Raw genomic sequence first — 14,766 nt, 5'->3', positions numbered from 1 at the left:
TGTGGAAAGGCTTTGATTTGTTTTTATTCATTTAACTTGTACAATGCTCCCAGCAGGTTTCAGCGAAACCTGAGATTCTTACTGAGGAAGAGGAGCAGACAAATCAATTTGACCTTGGACAATGCACCCTTAGCTTTAATGGTAGAAACTGGTGATAGAGACTAGAAACACCATCACATTCATAAGACCCTATGAGGATTTAACTGTATCTTAGAACTAACCAGAAAAAAATGTTTAATAGAGAAGAATTCTTGCTCTGTCCTTAGAGATCCTTGGACCAGAATGCAGAAAGGAGGGCACCATTCTGTGATCTTCCTCTGCAACTGGGGATCAGATCATTTATTTGCCTGAGGAAACAATAACTTGGCAAACTCTCTCTCCTCTCTTTCCATGTGCTAGGCAAGTGATGAAAGAGGAGTGAGGCTCACTTCAGCTCTGTCACAGATGTTGACTCACCACTGGTCTGCCTTCTCTCTCCCTTGCCACCCCCTTCCTTCTGCCAAAGTTAGCATGTTGGATCAGTAGGATGCAAAGCTGCGCATGACCCTTTTTGGGGCTGGACACTGTCATCTGGCCAGATAAACTAACAGGCTAGCAAATCCAGCTGGGGCTGGTTGTACTTTGCCCACGTCTGTTGCAGCATATGGTGTGTTCACCTGAAGTGACTGACAGAGCTATTTAACTTTGCAGTTTGTTTGTGATGCCCCTACCCAAATACCACACATACTGTCACATATTGGTGAACAGTCTTCAATGTGGTTACAATTCATGGCTATCATAAGGAGAATACTTTAAAATTGGATTTGAACTCCATAGTTCCCAAGATGGCAGAGCTGGATGGAAACATTTGGAGACATTCCCTTTAATTGGCCCCATAATTTTATACAGAAAGAAACTGAAGCAGAAAGATTGAGTGACTCCCGCAAGGACTCATACAGCCAGTTAGTATTAGGACTAGAGCTAGAACCTTCGACCCTGACTTCCAACTCAGTGCTTTTTCCAGCTCATGCTGTTCACATGTTTCCTTTCATTTTGTCTTCAAAATTTGGCCCCTTGGAACCTTTCCTGGAATTGGACTTCTGAGCCTACAGCGGCTTAATGCACACTTTTGGGAAAGGATAGCCATGAGGCCTCTAAGTGGTTTTGATCAAGTTTGCCAATATTTACACCCTAGGATGATCTGCATAAACTTCATAAATAATGTAAATTCCTACAAAGTGAGTTAACAGTGAGCTACATGGTCTTTTGAAAAATCCGTGTTATGCAATCACCCTGGCAAAGTTAACAACGCAATAGAGTATTGAAGGTAACCACTGATTGCAGTCACTGCTATTGACCATTTTAAGTGTGACTATTTTTAAAATACTGTATGCCTCATTAAGCTGGGCTCTGAAAATGAGGAATTTGCTTTAACTGCATTGTTTTGAATTGCTGAGAGAAGAATCTATCAACCACAAGGTGCCCTGCTGCTGAACTCAGCCAAAAAGCTGTTAATAACTCCAGCAGATGTTTCAGCTTTTTAGGCCAATAGACTCCCTCTCTCCCTGCCCTCCCCTTTCCAGAATCTGATGCCAATATGACTGAACTCCAGTTTTTGTGGTTGTTGTCGCCACCACCGCCGCTGCTAGGGCTGGTGATACAATGCCGCTGAGGAATGATCCTTTAAACAACCACTGGCCACAGAACCTCAGCCCTTTCAGGTCAGAATATTATTGCTTTTACCATCAGAAGTTTAAATCTTCAGGGGGGAAATGAAGGTAAGGGCACAAATTCAGTATCTTTGTTTTGTTGTCTGCCTTCATTGCTAGTCATTTTGTTTAGCTTTTTGTGGCTTCTCCCAATGCTAAAAGTCCATTTCTCAGACTCATCAGAGAGCTGGGCTTGCTAAGATTAAGGGTCATTAATACACTGGAGGCCTTACTGATCGGGGAGAGAGGTTCTTGGGTTAGCAGCTTTACAAAGGGGGCCTCTGTGTGATGCAAAGTTTTGTGTGGTTGTATGCCTGATACTGTGTGGTTCAGATGCCCTGACCTTAGCAGTTCTGCAATATTAGATGTGTGTTTTATAAATATAGCTACATCCCTGTGAGATAGGTAGAGTATGAGGGCACACAGGGTCACCGCAGTCCCATACCAGGATTTATCAACATCTCTGAACTGGGATGAACCTGACATTGTCACATGAAATTAAATCTACTTTCCAAGGCTTTCCAAATGAGAAGACATTAGAAATAAAGGGAGAGGAGAGATCCTGCCCCCTTCCCCGACACTCCCTGCCCTGCCTCCTCAATTATTTTGGAGAGAGTGCTTTAACACACCCTGGTGACAACAGGGTGACCAAGAAAACACAGGTGCACCGCATTATGAAATGCTGTGTTGGCTAGGAACACATCTGAACTGCACATCTATACATATCATCATGCAGAGAATTGCCATTTCAAGGGGGGGAAATATGAGAGGCAGAATTAAGTTCATAAATATTTTGTTTCCTTATTTTGATGCAACAAAAGCCAGAATATCCAGGACTCTGTGGACCTCTATTGTCAGCTTCAACATTTGCCAACCGTAGTAATTCCACCCCCAAATCTCTGCTGTATGCCATACTGGCTGTAAAAAGTAAGTGCCTTTTCCCTGGTGTCACTGCCACCATACTGTTTGCATGCTCTCAGCCCTGTATAATTCTAATTCTCAGGAAAAGCTCAGGAGTACAATGCAAGCCCTGCTGCCCTGCCACTTTTTTTAACCTGGATAAAGAAATAGATTACATTGTGACTTGGTCCACATTCTCTTAAGTACATGTGCAGAGAACTCATTAATGCTAATGGAATTCGCACATATGCATTGAAGGGAAAATATAGTTGCCCATGCCTGTGTATTCTTATTTTCTTACTGTACACTTGAGGGTTCTGTGGCATCTATAGCTTCTAATTCTGAAACATGAGTAACTCAGATTAAAAAGTATACCATTCATTTTAAAATATAGTGTTCCCACTAGCAAATGGGATGGGCATTTCTGCTTAGATTACTATGATTCCAAGAAGCCAATACCAGATGATGGCTCTTTAGTAAAATAAACAACCAATGTTGTAGTAATAAAATAGGGTTAAAAATAAAAACAGCAAAAACTCCCTACTGAATCAGTAGAAAATATATTCTCATTATTTAAAAAATACCTACTAAATAACACATATGCATGTCCAGAGGAGTAAAAACACAAGATGAAGGGGAAAAAAAGAACTGAAAATACTCATGGGTAATCTGAGACTCCAGGCCTGCCAGCAGTGAATATTGGTGATAGGCATTAACAAACTATGTGGGGATGTCTGAGGCCCAACTAAACCCAGACCATGTACTTCATTAGGTCTTGAACTTTACCTGGAATCTTGTACTGCAAATGATGATTTCCAAACTGTTTTGTTCTTGATTATTTCCAGTCCAAGTAAAATGGACAATAAAGAAAAGATGCTTCCATAATGTTTCCATGATGGATGTTCACAACCAAAATAACTTCACCATCTGATGTATTTCACAGTTTTAAGTTAAAACAGACATACTATAATATGCTTGTACATCTGGCTCAGGTGCTTCATTTGCCATATGTTTGTGAAACAATCCAAGGAGATGTTACAATTGTACGTTCCCCTTGGGACTTGAAGAAAATGTGCCCACAAAGAGTTACCTAATTATTCATTCCTGCCAACAACATCCTCTCCTAATAAGGTGGTTCTTAAAATGAGACAATAGTGCTTTCAGTCTTGAGAGATGTCAGTGCCACTTATCGTTTCATAAACAGAAAGTCTTACGCATTTTTTAAAATAAGAAAAAGATCTTTGGCCTTAAAGCAAATAAAATACTCTGCAGGCGGTATATTTGGTATTCTTATGGGGGCACATTCTGCAGCACTGATCAAGGCCTATTGTTTCCTGAAACTCATTGAATTAAAGCCCATGAAGCCACATAGAAATTAGTGACCCAAAAGTTGATAGTCTCTAAGAAATGGCTGCTGTGGCAATACTACACATTTATGGAGAATTTTGTAATCGGCAAATTGCTTTCATATATGTTACCACATTTAATTCTTACAACAATTTTGTGAAGCAGGTAAAAAAAAGGCATCCCTTGTTTAATCGTGCCAGTTGTAGTACTGATTCTTCACAGCACTAATAAGCAAAAATATGAACACCTTTTTTAAAAAAATTGTAAATTACTTTGGTCTTGACCAATAAATACCAGTTGCTATAGCACACATTTCTCTCTTTAAGAGTCATTGACAATCTGCTTTTTTCCCTCTTTTCCTGTTATTTGCATCCTTCTAAACTATGACTTCTTCTGATTCTGTTTTAATTAAAAATTTGATTTTCTTTTAAGGATTAAAAAGTAGAGGGATAATTAGTTTATTGGTTAAAATACAAGCTAACCATCAAAATTCAAATTTTAATGAGGCCCTAAGCCAGGATAGAAGTCAAATGCATAAAGCATCTTCTAGGCCTAGCTTCATCCATTATTAAATCAATTTGAAAAAATGTGGCAATGATGAAGTTATCAGCTAATAAACCTCCAATAGTGTGTTAATTGTATATTGACTGAAGTAACAAATTACTTGGGTTTGAATTTTCACGGGGACTGGAACAAAAGACCCTAAATAGGCAGATTAAGTTAGAGGTTCTTTTCCCCCTGAAACACAAACCTCAGTGTCAAACAGGAAACAAAGGATGAGAGACAGAGGCTAAGAGATTTGCCTCAGGTTACCCGGCTTGCAAATGGAAGTCCATGCCAAATCATCTCCCTCCACAGCGCTGGGTAACAACAGCAACTATTAAATACAAATGATCTCTTAGCTTTTCTAATAAACCCTAACATTTTCTCATTACTCAATGTATAATACTTCCAATTTGTATTTAGTATTTCCATTGAGAGGGAGAAAGACTTACTATGAGAAAATAATTAATTTTGGTCTCTTGTTGGGGTGAGAGAAATTAAAGAGCAAGTTCAGAGAACAAGTGTAAAAAACATCTCTCTAAAAAAGAAAATGCCACCGGTCTTCCCTGACCCTACACACAGGCCATTGGTGACAGCTATAATCGTGGAAAGGGGCTTGTGTCTCTTCAGCCTCAGCATTTGATGGACTCAGATGAACGTCTGAAAAATCTGTGGGAGCTGAGGGGTCTATTGTTAGAAATACTGAAACTGGTCTCCCTTAAAGAAGAGCACCTCAGCAGAGTATTACACGGACCTCACCTAATCTCTTTTCCAACGTATACTGCAGCTAATTCATGGGGATTGTTGCAGTCTCTTGGTCAAAAACATTAAGCAGAATCACCACCATAATACAGAGCTCTTAAAAGTGTGTGCATGTCTCAGTGGTGGAACACATTCTTACTGTGGCATAAATTGTAGTCAGGTTACATCCCTAAGGGCATCTCAAAAGTTATATATGTAATCAAGTAGGCATTCTGATTTTAATTTTGGCAGGGCATGCTTTGAGATTCCCCAGGCAATTTTTTTTTGCCAGTCATTGCATTGCAATTATGTACATAAAAATACACACGCACATACACACACACACACACACACACATACATTTTCTTCATTCACTAAAACTATACTATATGCCATGGATACAAAGTTAAGAAGGCAAGGACTTGCTCTCAAGTCATTTAAACAACCGGAGAATCAGACTTGCAAACATGAAAATACGAGAATTGGATGATCCACAAAGTCGAGTGGCAGATTAGGATAACATGTCTAAATCCATCCTGGAAATCTCCCCAGAGGAAGAAGAAACATGAATAGGTGTTTTCCAGGTAGACAAAAAGTTTTAAATTGTGTGCTGAGTTACAAGATGCTAAAGATCAGTTGTAAGCAAGGGAGTAACATCAAATTTTTCTTTGAGTTCCAGGGCCACAGTGAAAGGAGAATTGGAGAAGAAAATTCTTGGAGGCCAGGCAAATGTCACGCATTGTATTGCAGTAGTTAAGGAAGTTCACGGACTTCATCAAGTGATCTCATAGCCCATAAAATATGGGAGAGATGCAAGAAGAATAAATAGGATATATTGTTTAGAAGGTGACAAAGGAATCAAAGGCTCCCAAATGTTTGGCTTGGGAAACTGGGTAGAGAGTCGAAACCTTCACTAATATAAAGAGTATAAATATAATGTAAAGAGGTGGCACATACCTGTAGTCCTAGCTACTCAGGAGGCTGAGGCAGGAGAATCTCTTGAACCTGAGAGGCAGAGGTTACAGTGAGCTGAGATCATGCCACTGTACTCCAATCTGGGCAACAGAGCGAGACTCTGTCTCAAAAAAATGAATAATAAATAAATAAATATAATGTAAAGAACACAGAAAGAAGAATAGATTTTGTAGAGTAACTGGGAATAGACAACTAAGCAGAGATTAACGTGTTCAATTCTGGACATACTGAGTTTGCAAAGCCTGTAGGATATCGAAATGGAACTATTCAGAAAACAGTTGGTATGGAAGGGACTAGAGCTTAGGAAAGAGGTTTATTTATTTATTTTACTACACTCTGTTTTTTCTTCCTATTTTTTTCTTTTTAATTTTAATTTTTGTGGGTATACAGTGGGTATGTATATTTCCGGGGTACATAAAATAAAATATTTTTATATAGGCATATAATGCATAATAATCACATCATGGTAAATGGAGTATCCATCACCTCAAGCGTTTATCCTTTGTGTTACAAACAATCCAATTATACTCTTTTAGTTTTTTTTTTTTTTTTTTTTTTTTTGAGACGGAGTCTCGCTCTGTCGCCCAGGCTGGAGTGCAGTGGCACGATCTCGGCTCACTGCAAGCTCCGCCTCCCGGGTTCACGCCATTCTCCTACCTCAGCCTCCCGAGTAGCTGGGACTACAGGCGCCCACCACCACGCCCGGCTAATATTTTTTTGTATTTTTATTAGAGACGGGGTTTCACCGTGTTAGCCAGGATGGTCTCGATCTCCTGACCTCATGATCCGCCCACCTCGGCCTCCCAAAGTGCTGGGAGTGCAGGCGTGAGCCACCGCGCCTGGCCACTCTTTTAGTTATTTTTAAATGTACAATTAAATTGGTATTGACTGTGATCACCCTACTGTGCTATCAAGTACTAGATCTTACTCATTCTTCTATTTTTTTGGTACCCATTAACCAACCCACTCCCCAACCCCAAGTCCACCACTACCCTTCCCAGCCTCTAGTAAACCATCATTCTGCTCTCTATCTCTATGAGTTCAATTATTTTAATTTTTAACTCCCACAAATAAGTGAGAACGTGTGATGTTTGTCTTTCTGTGCCTGGTTTATTTCACTTAACATAATGATCTCTGGTTCCATCCGTGCTGTTGCAAATGACAAGATTTCATTCTTTTTTATGGCGTAATAGTGCTCTATTGTGTATATGTACCACATTTTCTTTATCCATGTGCCTGTTGATGGACACTTAGGTTGCTTCTGAATTTTGGTTATTGTGAATAGTGCTGCTATAAATGTGGGAATGCAGATATCCCTCCAATATACTGATTTATTTCCTTTTGGGGTATATACCTAGCAATGGGATTGCTGGATCATATGGTAGCTCTATTTTTAGTTTTTTGAAGAACCTCCAAACCATTCTCCATAATGGTTGTACTAATTTACATTCTCATCAACAGTATACAAGGATTTGCCTTTCTCCACATCATCACTAGCATTTGTTATTATCTGACTTTTGGATAAAAACCATTTTAACTGGAATGAGATGATGGCTCATTGTAGTTTTGATTTGTTGTGGGCTGTCTCTTCACTTTGTTGATTGTATCCTTTGCTGTGCAGAAGGTTTTTAACTTGATTTGTCCATTTTTGCTTTGGTTGCCTATGCCCATGAGGTATTACTCAATAAATCTTTGCCTAGACCAATGTCCGGGAGAGTTTCCCCAATGTTTTCTTTCATTAGATTCATAGTTTGAGGTCTTAGATTTAAATCTTTAATGGATTTTGATTTGATTTTTTTCATATGGTAAGACATAGGGGTCTAGTTTTATTCTTCTGAATATGGATGTCCAGTTTTCCCAGCATCATTTATTGAAGAGACTGTCCTTTCCCCATGTGTGTTCTTGCCGCCTTTGTCAAAAAGAAGTTCACTGTAGATGTACGAATTTGTTTCTGAGTTCTCTAGTCTGTTCCACTGAGCTAGGTGACTGTTTTTATGCCAGTACCATGCTGTTTTGGTTACTATAGCTCTGTAGTGTAATTTGAAGACAGGTAATGTTATTCCTCCAATCTTGCTCCTTTTGCTGAAGATAGCTTTGGCTATTCTGGGTCTTTTGTGGTTCCATATAAATTTTAAGATTGTTTTTTCTATTTCTGTGAAGAATGTCATGAGTATTTTGACAGGAATTGCATTGAATCTGTAGATTCTTTGAACAGTATGGACATTTTGACAATATTGATTCTTCCAGTTCATGAATATGAAGCATCTTTCCATTTTTTGTGTGTCCTCTTTAATTTCTTTCATTGGTGTTTTATAGTTTTCATTGTAGAGATCTTTCACTTCTTTGGTTAATTCCTAGGAATTTAATTTTATTTGTAGCTATTGTAAATGCTACAAATACTTTCTTGATTTACTTTTTCTTTCTTGATTTTTTTTTCAGATTGTTTGCTGTTGGCGTATAGAAACGTTACTGATTTTTGTCTGCTGATTTTGTATACTGCAACTTTACTGAATTTATCAGCTCTAATATTTCTTTAATGGAATGTTTAGGTTTTTCCAAATATAACATCACATTATCTGCAAACAAAGATAATTTGACTTCTCTTTAGGGTAGAGTTTTAGATGTTAAACTGTGGTAGGGACAAGATCCCCCCAAAAGTGAATAAAGACGGACAGTAAGACACTGACATTTAAAAGGAGGGCAAAGAAACCAACCAAGGCACTGGATAAGGAGCAGCCAGTGAGGAAGGAGGTAAGCCAGGTGAGAGAGAAAATAGACAAAGCCAGAGCTCCAAGAATGGAAGAAGAGTCAGAATAATAACAACACTTATTCCATTGGGTTAGAGGGTGAAGCAAGACTGTCTCTGCAGTGATATGGGTAGAGCCAGGTTAGAATGGATCAGAGTGAGTGGATGATGTGGAATCATAGATAGCAAATTTAGGTTGCACTTTCTAAAAAAATTAGTTATCAAAGGAAGAGGCATGAGGGTGCTAAATAAGTGGGTTACCAAAGGGGTTTTTTCTTTAATGAAAAGGATGAACATATTCTTAGCTAATGGAGAATAACCAATGGGACACAGAAGCTAAGAAAAGAACACTGATAATGCAAATTTCCTAAGAAGACAAGGTAGAATAATTTCCATAGCACCATTGGATGGGCTGGTCTTTGATAGGAAAATTGTGTTTTGCTAGAAATGAGGACAAAGAAAAATTGGATGCAGACACAGGTGGGCTTATGGGTGAATGGACAGGGAAATGAAAGAAGCTGCTCCTGATAGCTAAGAGTCCCTAAATTAGAAGGAAGCTCATCCCAAAAAAGAGAAGATTGAGAGTTTTGAAGAGTGGAGAAAGTTTAGAACAGCAGCTGAGGGAAATGGGAGAAGCACATGTAATAGGACTGCTGAGTAACATTGAAGGCACAACTGAGATTAGTTTCACTCCAGATTTATGATCTCCTTTCTATATGGTTATGATTTTTCTTTTTCCTTCAGCACAGCAGTGCTCAAGGAATGTTTACAGCTAAGGAGGCTCCATGGAGGATTGCCTGAAGGACATGAAGTCCATCCATCTCTCCAGATAGTTTAGATTATATCTCAAGATCAAGGTAAAACATCAAACTAAATACTTGAGCCATATTGTTTTGGCCCCTTTTACTATTACTCACTTTTACTGAATTGCATTTTGGCATGGGGCCTTGGCTCGCATTGAGGGGCCCAACGAGAAACAGCCATAGCCCTCTCAGCCTTGTTAGCATCATGGAGGCTGTTCAAAAGGACAGGCATTGGCCTTGGTACCATTTATGTTCCATTCATGAGGGCACAAAAAGCCATTTCTTTTTTTTTTTCTTTTTTTTTTTTTTTGAGACAGAGTCTTGCTCTGTCTTCCAGGCTGGAGTGCAGTGGTGTGATCTCAGCTCACTGCAACCTCTGCCTCCCGGGTTCAAGTGATTCTTCTGCCTCAGCCTCCTGAGTAGCTGGGACTACAGGTGCATGCCACCACGCCTGGCTAATTTTTTGTATTTTTAGTAGAGACGGGGTTTCACCATGTTAGCCAGGATGGTCTCGATCTCTGACCTCATGATCCACCCACCTCGGCCTCCCAAAGTGCTGGGATTACAGGCGTGAGCCATCGTGCCTGGCCCAGAGCCATTTCTTTTAGACCCAAATGCCAGGAAACAATTGGTTTTGCATGAGTAATGGCAATGTGTTTGCTTGTTTATATGGTCTTGAAGCCAGAATGCATGGTTTCAAATTCAGCATCCATCATCTATTAGTTGGTTGATCTTGAGCCTATTAACTTCTCTATGCTTCAGTTTCTTCACCTATAAATTAGCAAAAATAACAGTACCTGCTCCATATGTATGCAGTGAGAATTAAATGAGACAATCAATGTAAAACTGTTTAGCATTATGTCTGGCAAATCATAAGTCCTTAATACATATTAGTTATTATTATTATCTTACAACTGATATTTTTTGTTTTATTTTTGTGTTTTGCCTTCATCTTCAGTGTGGTGTGCCTTTGCATGTATTAGTTTCCCTCTGGTTTCCACTTAATATTATTTTCCATTTGTTCTTTAACTACACTTCACTTATTTTTCATCTGATATTCACCTGGCATGGTTTGGGAATGAGGCTGAATATAACAAAGTAAACAAAAGATCTTAAACCAGTCAATAACTATAAAGATTATTCTTTCTTTTTGTCCTAGAAATAGTTTCAAAGATAGTAAAATGAACTTTCTTATACCACATTTGTATATGGAAATGAAAGTTTCCTTGAAGTCCATTTCACTTGATATTGACATTTCTTACAATCACTCTTGATCAGGCCCCTACAGGGACTCGGCCCTGACTCAGTATTTGCTCAAATACTTCTCACTGTGAATAAATAACATGTTACTTTAATTGGAGAGAGGGACAGATTATTGTAGCTTGAGAAGTAGCCAAATTTTGCAGGGGAATGAGGGCTGGATTTGAGGGTCAAAGAACCTAGGTGTAGACACCAACTCTGCCACCAGCTCTTTGCCATTGGAACTCTCTGGCCTCAGTTCTTTTATCTGCTAAGTAGTGTTAACAATATTGATCTCACAGTGTGATTGTGAGAAATAAAGAAGAGGTTCTGCAAAAATAGTTGAATCTGCATCCAGTGCAGGCAGTAGCATTCAAGCAATCATTCACATTTGTACTTTAAAAATAAGGCCAAATGGCCAGGCGCAGTGGCTCACACCTGACACCTGCAATCCCAGCACTTTGGGAGGCCAAGGCGGGTGGGTCACGAGGTCAAAAGATCAAGACCATCCTGGCCAACATGGTAAAAACCCATCTGTACTAAAAATACAAAGATTAGCTGGGCATGGTGGTGCATGTCTATAGTCCCAGCTACTTGGGAGGCTGAGGCAGGAGAATCACTTGAACCCGGGAGGGGGAGGCTGCATTGAGCTGAGATCGCGCCACTGCACTCCAGCCTGGGCAACAGAGAGAGATTCCGTCTTAAAAAAAAAAAAAAAAAGAAAGAAAGAAAAATAGGGCCAAATGATTCAATCTTCTTAATTATGTTCAAAGGCAACTTGAACATACTTAACTTATCGAGCTATTTGAAATATGGATAGCAGCCATTTAGGAATATTTACTCAAAAGTCAATTTTTAAAAAAGCTTTAATTCTCTTTTAAGAATATTCAGGAAATTTCATCTTGGTATCAGATTATCAACTTGGCCTGCTATGTCACAGGAGAAACATGAAAAATATCCCAGATTGTATTCTCTGCTTTTAACTAAATAAATAATTGGAAAAACCCCTGATATACAAATAAGTCTGCTTTATTTCCTGGCAGACTTGTTTTGTTTTTCTTATTGTTACTGTTGCTGGTTTTGTTGCTGCATAAACCAGTAAGCATACGCAGATGAAAGGAAGCCTTTGTTTTGTTTTAACTGAAGGTACGTGGGCATGGGATGGCTTATCCCAGGTGTTAATAGCGAAAGAGTTTAGGCCAATTCTTTAAGGAAATAGAAGCACTTACTTTCCTAAACCCCTCCCACCTTTCAGGACCGAAGTTGAAAACCAGAGAATGTTGTGTTGGTGGGCCACTCCCTGCCGCCCCACAGAACACCCAGAGAAATCAGTGCTGGATAGCACAAAAAGAGCCCAGCTACAATGGTTGGTCTTCAAAGGGGTTCATTTATTATATTGCTCAGTGCCCCACAGAGTTGCTCCAAGCTCATAACTGCCACTGATTTCAAAGAGAGCTCTGAACTTGCATACGCTCCACAAGGCACGGCGCAGGATGAGAAATAGGCTGAGTGGCTTTAAGCCATGTTCAGACATTTTTTAATGTTCATAAATGTCTTTGGCACCATCGCTTTCACATAGAAACCCACTTACCTCCTACTGCAAAGTGTGAAATAAAGCCATTTTCAAGCCTGGGTAGGGGATGGTCTGGAAATTGGGCTAATTCTTAAAACTGCATGAAGACTGAAAATAGGATTCACAAACTGGAGCTCAGCTCTCACCAAACCGTTTCCAAGGTCAGGGCACTGTGACACTCTGCACTGTTAGATACCATCAGTGCTATCCTTGAAGGGTTAACACAGGGAACCGTGGTCATCTCTGTAGCTTCCAAATGACCCTGGGGTGAAACTGAAGGCCCATAGCTCTAACACATCAAAAAATAGGTGGTCTACTGAAGGAGGGAAGCACTGTCTCAATTGAGGCTTGATTGGGAGTCACCTGACACAGCCCTGGGATATCTCGAGTTAGGGATTGGCATTTCTTACCACACTTCTCTGCCTTTGGAGATGCTGAAGATTACCCAGGGTGTTCGTGGGAGATGAGGACCATCGGAGGTGCTCTCTCTCTCTGAATGCCTGCAGAAAGATTAGCCATCTTCCCCAATTTTATTCCTGTGGTTGCCTGGTCACCAAGATAGGAGAAAAAGAGATCCCTTAGATACTCAGCAGTCGCTTTGTGTACTCCAGGAAGCTCTCTGGTAAGTAAGTCTCCAGGGAGCCCCTTGCATGGCTCCATGAGCACCTTGCCTTTGGAAGAGGCACAGAAAAAAAAATGTGTCCTATTCATGTTCACTGCTAAATAAACATTAATTAAGTCTTGGACCATATGTTATATTCGTTCCCATCTTTATTGAAAACAGAAAGTTACTTATTGGAGAGAAAAGGAGTTAAATAAGGATTTCCAGAATTCCAGGGATGCGCTCTGGAAAAACGAAACCACACAGTCCCTTCTCTAAAGGTCTTTAATATAATGTTGCTAAAGCATTTATCTACTATAAATCCTATTTATTTATTCCTTTAACAAATATTTACTAAGCACCTGCTATGTGCAGATGCAATTCCAATTGCTGGGATACAGTGGTGAACAGGGCAAAAAAAAATCCCTGCTCTCTGAGTTTGTGTCTGACTGGGGAAGACAGATGATAACAAAATAAGTAAGAAAACTTCAGAGTTTTTGACAAGTGCTAGGGAGAACATGAGCAGGAGTGAGGGCTCATGTCAGGACAGGGTGAAAGAGGGTGCAATTTGAGATTGGGTGATATGGTGAGGTATCATTTGAACAGAGGATCCTCAGGGGAATTTACCTTTAAATGCTTGTCTTTTTTCGGTTAGTGCAAATATTAGTAGAAAGCGACTGAGGACTACCTCTGAAGTCTTTTTGAAACTTAGAAGGTAAAGCCAGCTTGCCAAAAATGATGAGAAGACAATGTAGCCCTGCTCTTGGATCCTGGTACCACTTGGCTGTGCAGTGGCACAATCATGAAGTTGAGTTCCGTGGAAAAAGGAAGGGTACTTGGTATCATGTTGTGCACACAGGGAGTGCTCAATAAATGCTGTTCACTCATAGATAAGGTCCGTGGTCTTGGATTCAGATCTAAAAGTAATGTTTTTAACAAAAATATTTTCTCCATGTTTTTGTATGTCTTCCAGGGGTCTTTGAGTAGATACAGCATACCAGCAGTCCCCAACCCGTTTGGCATCAGGGACCAACCAGTTTTATGGAAGACAGTTTTTCCATGGACCAGGATGGCAGGGTGGGGATGGTTTCGGGATGAAACTGTTCCACCTCAGATCATCCAGCATTGGTTAGATTCTCATAAGGAGTGAACAACTAGATCCCTCACATGTGCAGTTCACAATAGGGTTTGCACTCCTATGGGAATCTAATGCTGCTGCTGATCCTACAGGAGGTGGTGCTCAGGTGGTAATGCTCACTCACCTGCAGCTCCCCTCCTGATGTGTGGCCTGGTTCCTAACAGGCCACCGACCAGTACTGGTTCGTGACCTGGGGACTGGGGACCCCTGATATAGACAGATGCGACATCACGGGTAGTTTCTGGAATTTATCAAGCCATATCTATTCACAATACCATCCCTAAGTTCCCCCATCATCAATGTAAATATCTTTAATCTGTCTTTACTTACGACTGTCCTCAAATATTCAATGTAATATGTTAATGGGCTGTCTTCATTTCTTCTATCACATTCCCTTTTCTCTAAAAGGAGAGATCCATCTATACCATTAAACACTATGTATTTTTATCCTTTCACCCTTCCTTCCTCCTTC

General features: G+C 39.9%; 1 protein-coding gene across 1 annotated transcript in view; it reads left to right on the top strand.

Annotated features, from left to right (window-relative positions):
• Window positions 1-1,632: 1,632 nt before the first annotated feature.
• The window catches only part of SMARCA2 (SWI/SNF related, matrix associated, actin dependent regulator of chromatin, subfamily a, member 2), a 215,994-nt gene continuing 202,860 nt past the window's right edge, over window positions 1,633-14,766 (top strand). Inside the window, exon 1 of the mRNA XM_054502676.2 lies at window positions 1,633-1,757. The gene's annotated coding sequence lies outside the window, so the exon portion shown is untranslated. The remainder of the gene's footprint in view (window positions 1,758-14,766) is intronic.

This window comes from Pongo pygmaeus, chromosome 13 (assembly GCF_028885625.2).
Source record: "Pongo pygmaeus isolate AG05252 chromosome 13, NHGRI_mPonPyg2-v2.0_pri, whole genome shotgun sequence".
Taxonomy (NCBI): domain Eukaryota; kingdom Metazoa; phylum Chordata; class Mammalia; order Primates; family Hominidae; genus Pongo; species Pongo pygmaeus.
The sequence above is the reverse complement of the archived record's forward strand: the minus strand, read 5'-3'. Positions and strand labels throughout refer to the sequence as shown.